The sequence below is a fragment of the Sorghum bicolor genome, chromosome 2, assembly GCF_000003195.3.
Source record: "Sorghum bicolor cultivar BTx623 chromosome 2, Sorghum_bicolor_NCBIv3, whole genome shotgun sequence".
NCBI classification, from domain to species: domain Eukaryota; kingdom Viridiplantae; phylum Streptophyta; class Magnoliopsida; order Poales; family Poaceae; genus Sorghum; species Sorghum bicolor.
In genome coordinates, this window is record NC_012871.2 from 29,984,013 (window position 1) to 30,001,226 (window position 17,214).

The window sequence follows — 17,214 nt, forward strand, 5'->3', positions numbered from 1 at the left end:
ATTAGAATCTGCAAATCTTGTAGACATGTTTGATGCAGGTAATAATTGGAGTAACCCTGTCACTGAAATCTCTACTGACCTTCTGCCGGTTAAGAGAGGCGATCCAGGACGCCCCGTCATCCCGATCTCCATCGACATGGTGGACGTTCTAGAAGCACTCTGTGACTTTGGCTCCAGTGTCAACATTATACCCAGGGTACTCTATGAAAAATTCTTTATATATCCTTTATTAGAGACAACCATGTGTTTGCAGTTTGCAGATCAGACGATAACTTTTCCAAAGGGAGTATTGAAGAACCTTTGTGTCCGAGTTGGTACCTTATATGCTCTAGCCGACTTCGTAGTGGTAGAGACCGGAAATGATGAAAGAGCACCCATCATCTTAGGGAGGCCATTCTTGAACACCACGGGAGCTATCATCTATGCTAGTGCTGCCAAGATCAGTTTCTACGTCAAAGGGAGGAAGGAGACATTTTTCTTCAAGAACAAGACTACACAAATTTCAGATCAATCCAGACGTGAATCAAGGAAGAGGACCAACAGGAGGAACAGGAACAAGCAAGTGTGGGCCGAGTCAGCTAAGATGGTCACTGTAGTTCATGGAGGCCAAGATCACCAACTTAAGTCACCGCTTTTGACCAATAAGGACGACCCAGGAATGCCAAGCATCTACTGCTCCATAAATGGATACAACTTCTACAAGACGACTTGCGACACCGGATCGGGCGTCAACATAATGGCCGCAGTCACCTATCGGCTTTTGTTCGGAACCATGCCACTAAGACCAACATACATTCAGCTCCAGATGACAGATCAGACATTTGGAGAAGTCAAAGGAATAGTAACTGATGTCCCAGTCAAAATAGACGATCATTTTGTCTACACAGACTTTCAAGTTATTGACATGGGAGAAGACGAGTACGATCCACCCATCATCCTTGGAAGACCGTTCCTCAGCACCGTTAAAGCAATCATCTACATTGGAACCGGAGAAGTCCATATGCACTTCCCCTCAGAGAAGGTACGTCGTTATTTTACTGACCCTAACTATATCGTTGAAGAATCTAAGTAGGTCAGGAAACAATGCAACCGCAACCAGAGGAGGCAGATCATCAAGGACGGATGGGCAGACTATGAAGGAGAAGTTATAAGGTCAGAATACGTAGAGTTTAAACACTATTATCCAGAGGAGACTGAAGCACCGAGTCAGGTATGGAAAGAGAACATAGTTATACATGAAGAGGAGGCGCTGCCGGAAGTACCGACTACGCCGCCCAACGAACCTCAGGACAATTGAAAAAATGGAGAGTCCCGTTCGGAGGACTTAAAAACACCGAACGCCTTGCCAAGAGGTAAACTTGGTAGTTATCCTTTCCCTTTCAATTATTTCAAATAGTTTACTTAGTTAATCATGTTCGTACTATCCTAAAAAGAAAATAAAAAATATGAAAAAACAGTAAGCCCCATGTGAGTATACGAGTGGCATAAAACCCATAAGTACATTCACTGTGGTGGCATAAAAATAAAATAAATATTTTCTTTATTGCTTTATAAAATAAAAATATAAAAACAGGGAGTAATAATTAAGGAGTCTCAACATGATAAAGGCTAGATATTTATGCTAACACTTAATCAGTTCCACAAGCTTTGTTGTCTATTTGAGCTCCACAGAATGTAAGAAGACTAGCAGATGGAGGACATTCTAATCGCTGTCAGAATGCTGCTGACTTTCAAATACACCTCTGCCACCTGCTAGCTACATCAAGAGAAATTACGTCAAAATTCAGCTTCGGGGAGAGCACCCCCATTTATCTCGATAAGTATTTCTATCTATCTTTATACTTATACTATATTAAAATATAACTATGAAAAAACCAAATAATGATTTTGTGCTTATATATTTTGCTTAGTGTGTTTAATAAATAAATAAAGTGGCTATGCTAATCTGTATCTAAATTAAAACTCAGGCATGGATATGATGAATAGTTGCTCTGCCTAATTTGCACATTTGAAGTTCTCTCTCAAGTTTAGATATAACTGTTATAATTTAAGGCTTGCTCTAGACCTAAACTTGTGGGATGAAAACTTGATCTGAAATCTAAGTTGTTAACGGATACGATATGGGAAGGTTGAGCTGCTGTTTATCTGTTCCTAGAGATGCTAGAATTCTAGAGAATTTTATCTTTGAAAATCTTTAAAATATTTCATGATGAGTTCCTGTATGATGAGAGTTTAAATTCCTACCACTGCCATATATACATGCTTGCTAGACTTTGAGCCACACATTTACTATTTACTGCTTATGAGCATTGAGTGTGGTCAAGCTGTGTAGACCCTTAGGAGCTTGTCATGTGGTTAAATCAAGATTTCACTTGCACGTTCACTCATATATGCTACTTCTACTCCGGAAGTACCATCCACATATATCCACTCATTTCCATCTCCAGAATCAACTAAAAATATTCTACTCCTAATCCGGGAGAGAATAGCCAAAAATATCTCTGTTTTTCCCTTGTGAAATAAATGCTCAAGTTATCTTGTTACTACCACTTGTTATATTATCTCAAGAGATGAGTCCTCTAAAAAAAAGAAGAAAAAAATATATATATATATACGAGAAAATAAAAAGGAGCAAGTGCTCGGAACCTCGAAACAAAAAAAAAGTGAGACGAGAGGTAAAAATGGACAAGTGTCCGACAGTAGAATTAGGGGTACAAGATACCCACCTGAGAGAAAAGAAAAAGAAGAGCATCTCATTCTCCTCATAAAGTTTCAAAAAGCAAGGAAGGTATGTATCCCCTCAAAGAGCAAAAGTAGAATTAGACTTCCACCATTGTTATCACCATTATCACCATACACCATTCATTCGCCACACATGCACATCTTGATTAAACTTATTGATTTATTTCATTGAATCCATGGTTTGACTATGCAATAAATGTCTTATAAGTATGTATACTTTATCTCCCACCTATGAGCACCAGATATTAAAGCCTTATTAGAGTAGGGTGAGAGAGAAGGCAATGTCACTATGCCTTATACCACAAATACTACATATCTTGAGAGAAGGCATATACCATCACTGCCTTGGTAAGGATCTAGAAATACCACAAAAGAGAGATATGAGAGAGTCATACAAGGAATCTCTGAGTTTTATTTGAAAATCTGCAAAAGCACCAGAGCTATAGCTGATCAAGAATAAGAGACATGGCACTTGACTAGACTGTTCTATCTTTTAACCACTCAAGACAGAAGTGACAGTTACAAGTCCCATGGTGAAGGTAAAGTAAGTAAGTTTTAAGTCTTGACAGTTTACTCTAACTCAGAGATAAGATCTTATTTAAAAAGCATGTGTACCATCAATTTTTAAAATATTGCAACAACTTATGATCCATAACTGAGTCTATCCTTGCTCAGGGACGAGCAAGAGGTAAGCTTGGGGGAGTTTGTTGACGGTCCTTAAGTATCAAATTTAATTATCAAATAAATAAAGAAAAGGATCCAAATGAAATCAACATCTAGACTTAGGGTTTTATCTGACAGAATTCCACGAGTTTTGGTGTTTGTCTATTTCTATAGGGGGTTATCTGGAAATACGGAAGAAAGGCCCACACGTCGGGATTACATAGAGATATTAACGTGCCGCACAATTATCTTACATCTAGAAGACTCCAGAAGCCACGAGACCGAAGCGGAGGCGAAACGGGGCCAGAGGCAGGGCGCCCGCCCACCTGCCCTGGGCGCCCGCCCCCTCTGGGAGTCCAATCAGGACTCTGCTTCGTGGGAGATCTCCACCGACCTAAAGGATGAATCTAAACCATACAATCTATGTCGGTTTGATCCAATGGCCCATATTCACTTGAAGGGACTATAAAACCAGACCCCCTGGCCCCTGGAGGAGAGAGCCTCTCAACCCTAATTCATTGTTCTTCAAGGGAGAAGAAGCCTCTGATCAAGATTAGAGCCACCACATCAATTAGATATCTAGATTAGCATAGCTACATAGGATTAGAACTAGAAGGAGTCAATCTTCGATTGGTTTTCGGATCTGTCAGGAGGATTCTTGGTAATTCTCTAATTGTGCTTCTAATTACTTTCTAATTATCTTTGTTCTTCAATATTATGAATATGACTTTGTTCTACTTCAATATATTGCTTATGACTTTGCTCTACTTGCTTATATTCAAGATTATATTGTTCTTAGTTTATCATAGTTATGTACTTGGCTTAGTTAGATTGGATCTATATACATGCTTAGGATCATATAGCGTTTATCCATCGGATCCATGGGTAAATGATAGATATTGTGTAGGCGTGGTGCTTATACCGTATTTATCTGTGATTGTACCCAATATGCCAGATCGTGGGGTAGTTCGTGATAGTGACAGCTTCATTGATTCTTATATAGTCCCCCTCTCGTGTATTGGGCTGGCAGAGCAACATTATTACAGGGGAGTGATTGCTATGTTTCTCATTTACCTTGCTAATATCACTATGCATGGGCGTAGTCTTGTCTCACAATGATTGCTAAGTATGCTTGCACTAACTATGATAATGCTAGACTATATAGTTAAGAATAACTTAGGGAGTATTCTTGTAGTTCGTTCTAATACCATGCTAATGACTTTCTAGAGTATCTAATTGAGGTGCTTATCATATTTATTATGTGGCTAGATCAGATTAGTTATCCTTGTCACTATTATTATTTCATATATCTTTTATGTGACACTTATCCCTGTATGAAGAGTTAGATATAATGTTCTCAATTATACATGCAATGATAGATGCTCAATCTCATATTCTATTCTCTAATCAATATTGATGATTGTCAATCCCGTCCCAGTGGTAAAAATATAAATAACGATACCTGGAATACTTCCCGGTTAAAATGCTACATCGGTATTAATCTGTGCGCTTGCAGATCCCATTCATTGTTTACTTAGAAGAGCAATTGCATATTTCAATACCGCGTCTCTTATATCATGCTGGGGATGACAACTTGGCTTAAGTGGTGTGAGGGATAGGTTTGGCATTTTTGGCACCGTTACTAGATTTAGAGAACTTAGTCTACTTTTGGTAATGATGTTAAGAATACCCAACAACTTTCTTTTCAAAAATATACAAAAACTCCAAGTGACAGGATTGAGAAGAAAAGATCTTTACTCTTAACCATATATTTCCTTGACTATAGTACACAGTAGATTTTTACACCCTGCAGTTATAAAGAGAATGTTTTAAAATGTTTTACCCCAAATATTGTTCTTAACCATCCTTTTCTCGAGGACGAGTAAAAGCCTAAGTATGGGGGTATTTGTTGGCGGTTCTTAAGTATCAATTTTAATTATCAAATAAACAAGAGAAAGGACCAATATACAAACAACACCTAGAATTAGGGTTTGATCTGACAGAATTCCATGAGTTTTGTTGTTTATCTGTTTCTGCAGGGGGTTATCAGAAAATAAGGAAGAAAGGCCCACATGTCGGGATTACATAGAGATATCAACACACTACGCAATTTTCCACCATCTAGAAGACTCCAGAAGCCATGGGAAGGAAGCAGAGGCTGACCGGGGCCTGGCATTGGGCGCCCGCCCTCTGTTGGATGCCAATCAGGACTCTTTTCGCACACGACGCTCAACCGAACTAAAGGATCAAGGATAACTGTCCAATCAATGTCGGTTTGATCCAAGGGCTCATGTTTACCTGAGGGGACTATAAAACCAGATCCCCTGGCCCCTGGAGGAGACAAGTTATCATAGAGTTGAGGGGAGCCCTCGAAGGAAAACCTCTTCTCTAAATAAAATTTCTTTTTAGGCTTAGCAACCAATGTGAGTAGAATTAGATCTTCTAGTTTCTACTAGATTGAGAGAGATAGAGTGGAGGTGTAGATCGGAGGAAGCCTGGCCTGTCGGTGTCTACTCCGAGCTTGTACCTGCGGGATCAAGTTCTCCTAACCCGAGGCTTGCTCCTAGGATTCTTTAGTATTTTGACTTCTAAATTCTAGTAAGTTCTTGTTTTATTGTTCTTTTGGTTTATGAGTTTACTTTAATCTCTTCGTGTAGAGTTTAGAGTAATCATCTCTAGCGTAGATGTGGTGTTTAAGCTAGGATACTCATAGATATTCCCTGACTAGCTAGACCGTGGTAGTAGCGAGGAACGTGATATTTCCGAGTTACCTTTGCAGACCATATCTCGTTAGCAGGAAGGATAGGGTTTATAGGTGCGGGTTGAACATCCTCTGTGGTGTCTAGATTCCGTTAGCCTCCCCAATAGAGCAGTAGATCATCCTTACCAAGGTTAGAAAGAGATTACGGTTGTAGTCTTCTCTATTTATCACTCACATCGAGAAACATTCTTTGTTGCCTAAAGGGTTAGTAGTAATAGACCGGGTTAGTCTGATGCACTCTTTCTCCTAGTGGTAAAAAAATAAATACGATACTCTGGATAACCTCCCAGGTGAAGTGCTCACCGATATCCGTGCGCTTGCGGATCAATTCCTTATTGCGTTCCCAAATATCAACACTCGAGAGTTTCTACAGTGGTTTCATGCCTTAAAGGTACACATGAGTTCAAACAAGATCTCATCTATGGGTTAGGGTAAACTGATAAGATTTAAACTTACTCATTTTACCTTCCACCATGGGGCTTGTAACCATTACTTGTGTCTTGAGTAGTTAAAAGATAGAACGGTCTAGTCAAGCGCCATGTCTCTTGTTCTTCGATTAACTATAGCTCTGAAGTTTTTGCAGATTTTCAAATAAAACTCAGAGATTCCCTGTATGACTCTCTCTAGTCTCTCTTTTGTGGTATTCATGGATCCTTACCAAGGCAGTAATGGTATATGCCTTCTCTCAAAGTATGTGGAATTTTTGGTATGAGGCATAGTGGCATTGCCTTCTCTCTCACCCTACTCTAATAAGGTTTTGATATCTGGAGCTCATAGGTGGGAGACAGCTAATACATACTTACAAGACATTTATTGCATAGTCAAACCATAGATCCAGAAGAACAAGTCAATAAGTCAAATCAAGATGTGCATGTGTGGCGAATGAATGGTGTATGGTGATGATGGTGATGACAATGGTGAAAGTCTAATTCTACTTGTGCTCTTTTGAGGGATACATACCTTTCTTGCTCTTTTGAAACTTTTTGAGGAGAATGAGATGCTCTATATTTTCTTTTTCTTTTCTCTCATGTGAGTATCTTGTACTCCTAATTCTACTGTCGGACACTTGTCCATTTTTACCTCTCGTCTCACCTTTTCTTTTCTTTCGAGGTTCCGGGCACTTGCCCTTTTTTATTCCTCGTATCTTCTCTTTTTTTAGAGTACTCACCTCTTTAAATAATGTAGCAAGTGGTAGTAACCGAAATATCTTGAGCATTTATTTCACAGAGGAAAACAGAAATAGGAGAATGTTTTTGGCTATTCTCTCCCGGATTAGGAGTAGAATATTTTTGGGTGGTTCTGGAGATGAAAATGGGTGGATATATGTGGATGCGTACTTCCGGAGTTGAAGCAGCATGTGTGAGTGAACGTGCAAGTGAATCTTGATTTAACCACATGACAAGCTCCTAAGGGTCTATACAGCTTGACCACACTCAATGCTCATAAGCAGTAAAAAGTAAATGAATGGTTCATAGTTTAATAAGCATGTATATATGGCTGTGGTAGGATTTCAAACTCTCATCATACAGGAACTCATCATGTGATATTTTAAAGATTTTCAAAGATAAATTTCTCTAGAATTCTAGCATCTGTAGGAACAGATAAACAACAGCTCAACCTTCCCATATCATATCCGTTAACAACTTAGACTTTAGATCAAGTACACTTCCCACAAGTTCAGGTTTAGAGCAAATCTTAATTAATATCAGTCATGCCTAAACTTGAGAGAGATTTCAATTTTGAGAACTAGTCATGGCAGAGCAACTATTCATCATTTCCATATGAGAGCTTATCAGAGGGTTCATAGCAAATTTTATTTATTTATTTATTTAGCAAACTAAGCAAAGATATATATATATATATAAGCATAAAATCTTTATTTGGGTTTTTATAATTATGCATCTTTTTATTATTTGATTAAAGTATAAACATGAGTAGAACACTTAGCTGGATAAATGGGGGTGCTCTCCCCCAAGCTGGATTTTGACGTAATTTCTCCAGATGTAGCTAGCAGGTGGCGGAGGTGTATTTGAATGTCGGCAGCACCCTAACAGCGATTAGGATGTCCTCCGTCTGCTAGTCTTCTATGATCCTTGAATTCTGTGGAGCTCAAATAGACAACAAAGCTTTATGGAACTAGTTAAGTGTTAGCATAAATATCTAGCCTTTATCATGTTGAGCCTCCTCAATAAATGTTACACTCTTTGGTAGGATCATAAATTTATTTATATTTTCATTTTTATAGCAAATAAATATATTTATTTTATTTTTATGCCACCACAGTGAATGTACTTATGGGTTTTATGCCATGAGCATACTCACATGGGGCTTACTATTGTTAACATTTTTATTTTCTTTTTCAGATGATATGAGCCTGATTAACTAAGCAAACTATTTTAAATAATTGAAAGGAAAAGATAACTACCAAGTTTATCTCTTGGCAAGGCGTTCGGTGCTTTTAAGTCCTCCAAACGGGACTCTCCGTTTTCCCAGTCGTCCTATGATTCACTGGATGGCGTAGTCGGTGGTTCCGGCAGCGCCTGCTCTTCATGTATAACTATCTTCTCTCTACACACCTGACTCGGTGCTACGGTCTCCTCAGGACAGTTCTGTTCAAGTTGTATGTCTTCAGACCTTACTACTCCTTCGTAGTCTACCCATCCGTCCTTGATGATTTGCCTCCTCTGGTTGCAGTTGCGTCGTCTTCTTCTTGTCCTGACCTGCGTAGAGTCTTCAACTATGTAGTTAGGGTCAGTAAAATAGCGGCGTACCTTCTCAGAGGGGAAGTGCATGTGGACTTCTCCGGTTCCAGTGTAGATGATTGCTTTAATGATGCGGAGGAACGGTCTCTCAAGGATGATGGGTGGATCGTACTCGTCTTCTCCCATGTCAATAACCTGAATGATCGTCTATTTTGACAGGGACATTAGTTACTATACCTTCCACCTTTCAGAATGTCTGATCTGCCATCTGGAGCTGAATGTATGTCGATTTTAGGGGCATGGTTCCGAACAGGAGCTGATAGGTGACTGCGGCCATATTTTGACGCCTAACCCGGTGTCGCAAAGCGTCTTCTGGAAGTTGTATCCATTAATGGAGCACTGGATGCTTGGCATACCTGGGTCGTCCTTTTTGGTCAGGAACGGTGACTTAAGTCGACGATCGTGACCTCCTTGAACTGCAGTGACCATCTGAGCTGAATCGGTCCACATTTGCTTGTTCCTATTCCTCCTGTTGGTCCTTTCCTTGGTTCATGTCAGGATTGCTCTGAGATTTGTGTAGTCTTGTTCTTGAAGGAAAACGTCTCCTTCCTCCCCTTGATGTAGAAACTAATCTTGGCAGCACTAGCGTAGATGACAGCTCCCGAGGTGTCAGGAATGGCCTCCCTAGGATGATGGGTGCCCGCTCATCACTATCAGTCTCTATCACCACGAAGTCTCCTGGAGCGTATAAGGTACCAACTCGAACGTAGAGGTTCTTCAAAATTCCCTTTGGGAAACATAGTGTCCGATCCTGGGCATAATGTTGACGCTGGAGTCAAAGTCGCAGAATGCTTCTGGGAAGTCCACCATGCCGATGGAGGTCGGGATGACGGGGTGTCCTGGATCGCCTCTCTTGATTTTGTTGAGGACGGTTGTAGTAGTTGTTGAACGGCGCCAGAAAGCTTGTTGGTGTAGTTTACGTCCTCAAGCATCTCAGGGCAGTGATTGCCTGAGTGTCCAATATCTCTAGTGTGTTTGTGCTCGTAGATCTAGGTTCTTCACTTGGTGGAGTCTAGGAGTTGTAAAAGTCCTTCATATTTTGCTCGAAGTGTACATGCTCATAGAGACAAGACAGAGATCAAGTGCATGGGCCCTGTTGGTGGAAAACACCAATAGAACCAAAAGTGTATTTGTTCTTCTCTAACCTTGAGCATAGTGAGCAAGACAAAGTTGATGGATAATAAGATCATAAGTGTAGCATTTAAAACATTTGTCAGATCAGATCGCTCAACCTAATGGAAAGATAATCTATCTATACTTATGTTGTTTTTTTATATATCTTCTAAAGATTACGTGTGCAACATTTTAGCTCAAATGATTAGGAGTGTGGGATCACAAAGGTGGAAGGACTAAACATATTGAATCAACTGGATTGGTTAATCTAGAGTTGTAAATCATACATGTTTGTCTCTTTTATTCATGTGAATGCCAGAACCAAGGAAAAGCTTATAAAAGTGATAGTCAAGTACCTTAAGATGTTACCTTACTTGGAGAGTGATGGTACAGTATCACCTTGTGGACGCTTTCCTTTCTTAGCAGTTGTGCATCGTGTTTGTGGCACCCTCCATGGATCATCTCTTGTGAGCTATGCCTTCCTTGTGTAAATTGTTAACCTTCATGCGTCTCTCTCTTTGTCTCCAATGTGAGTTTATCTCAGGACTTTCCAGGTCGATATTGAAAGTTTTCCTGCAGGGGTTAGTCCAACAAAATATCCAATATCTACTATAGCATACTATCGGCTCAAAGATCAACCTAGACACCATGTCTAATTTGATTTAGGAGGGCATTTTAACCTATGCACCATGCTTAATTTAAAATCTCTTGGAAGTAAGATCAACATTCCTAACTAAGCACCATGTTTAATTAAGAGATAAATGAAACTACTCTAAACCTAGACATATACTAAAGCAAATAAAGGTAGCATGAGAGCATTTATAGAGTTCTACTCAAGTGGAGATAAAGTAGTGTGATTAGTATTTAACAAATTGAGCATGTCTCAAAGGTAGGGACAACCAACATAGCAACATAATAAGGGATGTTTTTAGGTAAAGTACTCCCTCAAGCTTGACTTTTGCAAAATTCAAGTTTGAATGAATTTAATTCAATGTTGTATGATGATTGGTTGGACATACCTTGTGCTTGTCATTCATCCGATCTTCTTGCTCCAATCCTAGAAAGGTTAGTGACAAGAATACCCGAAGGAATTTTTTTACAATTATCCTTATATGCTCAACACACAAGGTAATGTTGCAAATAATTAAAAGCTCTTGTTACGATCTGATTAGTGCTTATTTTAGGACACTAAGCTTGTCCTTGGGAAACCATCAATTTATGTCTGCAAAGTGGTTTCCCCTCCAACGCTGACCTATATCAATATGAACTCAACGAGATCTGCAAAATTTATTATAGACATATGCATCGACAACCGCCCTTTTAAAGTTTTTATAAATAGAAAGGAAGAGGGGGTTGGAGATCTCGAATGTGGTGATGTTGGAGAGACCAATGGATTATGAAGATATTACATATGAGCATGGAGTAAATGAAGTGCCTATGAAATAAATTCCATGCTCATTAATGTTTGGAGTGAAATCCATGTGGTGTGGTGAAAATGGTAAGGTGAATGTGGTAAAAAAAGGAAAAGAAAAAGGATACACGGACGACTTGGTTTGAAACTAGCATAACTACCGTTCCTCGGCAACGGCGCCAGAAAGCTTGTTGGGTATTTTAAACGCAAACGGAAAAATCCGCAAGCGCACGGATACCGATGTAGCTTTCACCCGGGAGTATTCCAGAGTATCGATTTTCCACAGGGGACGTGAGTGTACTAATTAAGATTCAAGATCGCCCAAGGATAACTATATAATTATTTTTGGTGGGAAGAGAGGAAGTTTCCTGAGAGTTCTCTAGTTGATCTAAGAATCAAGAATTACTTCAAAGATTATTTATTTTGGGACATCAGAACACTAACCACAGAAAGAGATGAGAAGGGGACTAGGAAGCTCTAACTACGGTCCTACAAACACCGATCCGAACGAGGTGGAATACGTTGACCGTTAGGGCTGTCACTACCCTAGGGCTACCACAACAATTCGCAGGACTGGGTGCAATTCGAGGTAATTGCAAGACTAAACACCACGTCTAATCTATTAATTACTACTCTAGCGTTATAAATACTAGAGCACTTGATGCAAGTGGGAATCCAATAAATAACTTGAATGTAAATAAAAGTAATTAAAGAACTCAGGAATTATGAATTGAAGAACCTGGAGAGCGATGAAGAACGAACTAGTTGCTGCAAAAGTACAATGTTGACGAAGATCCGACAGACCCGGCTCCTCCTCCACTCTCCTCTTCTCTCTCCCTATTTTCTAGATTACAACTAGAATTAACTAGAACTAGAACTAGAAGAACTAGAACTAGAACTAGATGAACTAGAGAGATCCTCTCTACTTGGATGAATAATGGAAACCCTATCTTTGATTCTGTAGAAGAGGTATGATCTCCAGGGGCCAGGGGGCCTTGCTTATATAGTTTTTTCAGATGAATCTGGGCCGTCGGATCAAACCGACATTAATCGCACGGTTTTCATTGATCCCTAAGGTCGGTGGAGCATGATCCGCGAAGTTGACCCTGATTGGTCACCAAAGGGGGGGCGCCCTGGTCTCTAGGGCGGGCGCCCTAGGCCAGGCCCCGTTCTGCCTCCACTTCGTTCCCGTGGCTTCTGGAGTCTTCTAGATGATAGAAAATTGCCGCACACATTAATATCTCTATGTAAACCCGACGTGTGGGCCTTTCCTCCGTATTTCCTGATAACCCCCTGCAGAAATAGACAAACACCAAAACTCATGCAATTCTGTCAGATAAAACCCTAAGTCCGGGTGTTGGTTGCATTTGGATCCTTTTCCATGATTAGTTGACGGTTAAATGTGAGCATTAAGGACCGTCAACAAGCCCCCAAATCTCTTTTTTGGATAATGAAATGGTAGGTAGCAACAAGAAACAATGGAGCTTTAATAAATGGCAACGGATAAACAAGTGGAATATTTTTTTTTTGAAGTTCACTCCTAGGGTTGGAGTAGAACAATTTTGTGTGGATCTAAATGGCATAAAGGTGGATGCGTACTTCCGGTGTAGAAGTAGCATATGTGGGAGGAGTGTACGTGATCTTGATTCTAAAATCATGACTAGTTCCTAAGGGTCAACAAAGCTCGACTAAACTCAATGCTCATAAGAAGTAAATAACAGTGAAGTGTTTTTCCTAATCTACAAGGCATGTATATTTAGCTATGGTAGGAATTCAAGCTCTCATCATATAGGAACTCATCATGCAGCATTTTTATGTTTTTCAAAAGATAAACACTCCAGAACTCTAGCATCACTATGAACATGATTAATAGCAGCTCAAAACCTTTCCATATTATATTAGTCAACTACCTAGACTTAAGCTCAAGCATTGCAAGCCACAAGTTTCAGGCTCAGAGTAACTTAATCAAAACAGTTGTGTCTAAAACTTGGTACAGTTCGAGTTTAAAAGCTAGGTACTCAAAATGTGTGGCAGAGTAACTATTCATCATTTCTATGCGAGTTAAACTTTGGTTTGGTATAAGCAAAATTAATCCTTGTATCTTCTCCTTTTTATTTATTTATTAACAATTCTAAAATCACACAGAAAAATATGTAGGGAAATATTTATTTGGTTTTTAAATGTTTATTCATCTTTTTATCTGTTTTCATAATCTAGGCAAAGGAACTTAAAATTCAAATTCAAATTCAAGAAGGTGGTAGAAGTACTTAGCTAGATACGCGGGTGTATGCCCTCCCCCAAGCTGGATGTTGGTGTGGTCTCTTGGTGTAGCAGACTGGTAGTGAAGATACCTTCAATGGTCGTCGGTCTTCCTAGTCCTTCAAATTCTATGGAGCTCAAATAGACAACAAATCTCGTGCAACTTGATTAAGTGTTAGTGATAAACCTCTAAGCCTTGAGTGTCTAGAACTTCACATTTGATTGAGCATGTATTATCTAGGATCTTATCTTTTTGGTATTTTAAGTGTTTTTATATTTTTATGGAATTTCAAATTTATAATGCAAAAGGGAAAATGCAACTAGATTTTTTAATTTTTTATTTTTGTGCCACCACGGTGAGTAATCTTTATGGATTGCCACAAGGATATTCACATGGGGCTGAACACACATTTTTTTTTTCTAATGCAAAAAGATGTTGAACTATGTGATGATGATTATGCTAAAATTAAATATGCTTCTAAGGGAAACTAATGCAACATTGAAAATGGGAAACATGGATAACTACCAAATTTACCTTTTGGTGAGGGTCTATGTAACACCCCAGTGTTATGGTTGCATAAATCATATGCATAGCATGAGCATCATCACTATTCAAGCATATCATGATCATCATCTATCTTGAGCCATGTCATTCCATACAAATATGTGATTTAAATTGTTTAAGTAGTCTTCCTATGCTTATGCTTGAGTGAACCATGCTTGTGTTTATGCTCTATGCCTTGGTACTTAGTTTATCTATGCTTAACTCAACCTTGGGAACAATGTTCATGTTGATCACTTCTCCAAAATAATCACATAAGTCATACTTAGAAACCTCTTTTGCTTAGGCTTTTAAAAAGTGTTTCATAAAATGTTTGCATGTCAAAACTTTCTACAGAAAAGTTGTAGCGAATTTTATAAGGAACAAAAGTTGTTTTATAGCCATCTCATGAAAATGATCACATCTAGCTCAAAATTGACCCACAAGGCAGATTTGGGGCTGTTTCCAACACTTAGAAAATTTTTCTAAGTCCTGGAATGAAAACAGTTTGCTCGATCGGTTTTGAAAACTCTATATCTCTCAATCCAGGCCGATCTGGCTTTTGCTATAGTTGACAATGTTGTAGAACTCAATTAGAACTCCAACTTTGTCAACTGCATCATCTTCTAACTCGAGCTGGTTTGGGAGTTAATCGTTGCTGAAGTCGCTCTGTCAGTCGGTCATCGTGTTCTCTGAATCAGACGCGAGCTCGCTGACGTGGCCGACCGGCGACAGAGCAACGGCGACATTTGGCGCCCGTACGCCACACCTGGCCCCGCTCGTCAGCTTCCAGCGTGCGCATGTCCTCCACGGCGACGCCCCGAGCAGAGTGGACGCGTCCATTTCCTCTCTGCCTCGCCTCTCTCGCCAGAAGCGTGCCCGCAGCGAGCTCACCGCCGCGAGCTCACTCCGGCGAGCTCGTGTGCGCTCCTCGCTGCATCGCAGTCCACCAAACTCCACCCATAGCTCCGTCGTGAGCCGCTCTCCACTCTCCACCCTCTAGCTCGCCGCGAAACCCACCGGTGAGCCGCCATTTCCTTCTTCCCCCAAATCGGGTCGCCGTGACCATCTTTTCCGGTGAACTCGATGCTGGGCTCTCGGAGCCTCCCATCTCCTTTGGTTAGTAGCTTAGGTCCTTAGCTAGCGGCTGCACCTCTCGGTGGACGCTCTACCGCACCCACCGTCGCCGGACACGATGCGCAGCGCCGCCGTGTTTCCGCCGGAGTTGGGGTCTTCCGTGGCCAGCATGTTCCACGACGTTTCAAGCCAAGCCGCGTACCTAGGAAGCTTCGCCGTAGTCCGCTGGTGCTGTAGGAAACCCTAGGTCACGCTCTACCGGCCTGAGGGCTACGGTGTAACGCCGAGCACCTCCGCCGAGCCGCCATGATCGACGGCGAGCCATTTCCGGTGGCTCCGCCATGGGGAAAAGGGGGTCAATCGAGTCGCTAGAGTATGGGGATCACAATGGTGCCCTTGGTTTGACCGGAGACCTCGCCGTCGCGGAGAAATCGCCGGCGAGAGTCGCCTCGGCGGTGAGGAAGATGACCCTGACATGCGGGGTCCACTGTCAGTGTCACCTCACTTCCCTCCTTTTCTTTTATTCAAATCCTGATTTTTGGCTTTCTTACAAAAATGATATCTCCAGTTTCTGAGATCCAAAAATTGTGAAACCAATTTTGTGGTATTCCTTGAGATGGCTAGTTTTTAATAAAAATATAAAATGAACCATGTTTTCTGAGAAAAATATTTATTAGGATTTAATCTTGTTATTCATGAGTAAATTCATATCCCTTGTTATACTGCTTATTTTGCTATGAAATTTTTATGGTCGTCTCTGTGTGGTACTAGAAGGCTTTGATAAATATTGCATGATTTTTGGAGTACTGCAGCTTTGATATGTAATTTATGTTTGAGATTTGGCTTGTTTCCTTAATTAAATCATATAAAATAATTGGTGCTTATGCTGGTGCTCTACTTTGGTGGTAAACATGTTTATGGTATTCTTAATATGTAAATAATCTGAAATCTGTTGTTTGGCACAATGTAAGTCATGTTTCTGAATTTATGAAATACACACCTTGTCACATATTAAATGCATATCTTTAATTTGGTATGTGCAATTGCTTTGAATTTTTTATGGGAATGTCACAATGCTATACACGTGCTTCTGTAATTTTTGTAGATTTTTCTGAGCACATTTACTAGTATCTTATAATTAAGTCCTTTTATAGAATTAAATGGTTAAATGCATCATTATTAAATATATAGGGGTTAACATATGTTGATCTGGTAACCTTGTGATATGCTTGTGCTTATAAGTCACGTGGTTGACACTGTTTATGCTTTGGCTATGTCTTTAAATAATTAATTGGTGGGTTAAAGGCTGTTCTGGACAGCAAGGGAGTAATTCAACTTTTACTTATTGATATCTGAGTTTTCTGGGGAACTTGTCTAAATTAAAGTTGTTGTAAACTTCATGAGCTAGCTGTGGTTTAAATTTGGGATCAATTAGTCCAGTAGTTTGAAAGTTATGGCTGTTCCAAGTTGGGTTCTAGAAATGGGTACTCTCTGTTTTTCTGGGACAGAATCTGGAACTTTGTTTAAATGGCTTGTTTAACTTATGAATCTTGCTGTGATGTTTAAAGATGATTTGTAGAAAATTTGATGAGCTTTCCAGAATGTCTTCACTCATGTTTGTTGGATCTGCCTAGCACTAGTTATGACCTGTTTACTGAGCTAATCCTGTTATGTGATGCTTGCTGTTCTAGTACTTGGTAGATTCTGATCAGTTAACTTACTACCTTGTGTGAACTGTTATAACCGTTACTCTATAAATGCGTGTCCAGTGAGTTTATTTATGTGTCAAGCATTCATCCTCTTTTATGCATCATCTTATTAGTTGAGCATGCAATAGGTGCATCGGACGCGACCGCTTACTTCGAGCTCCAAGCGAACCCCGAAG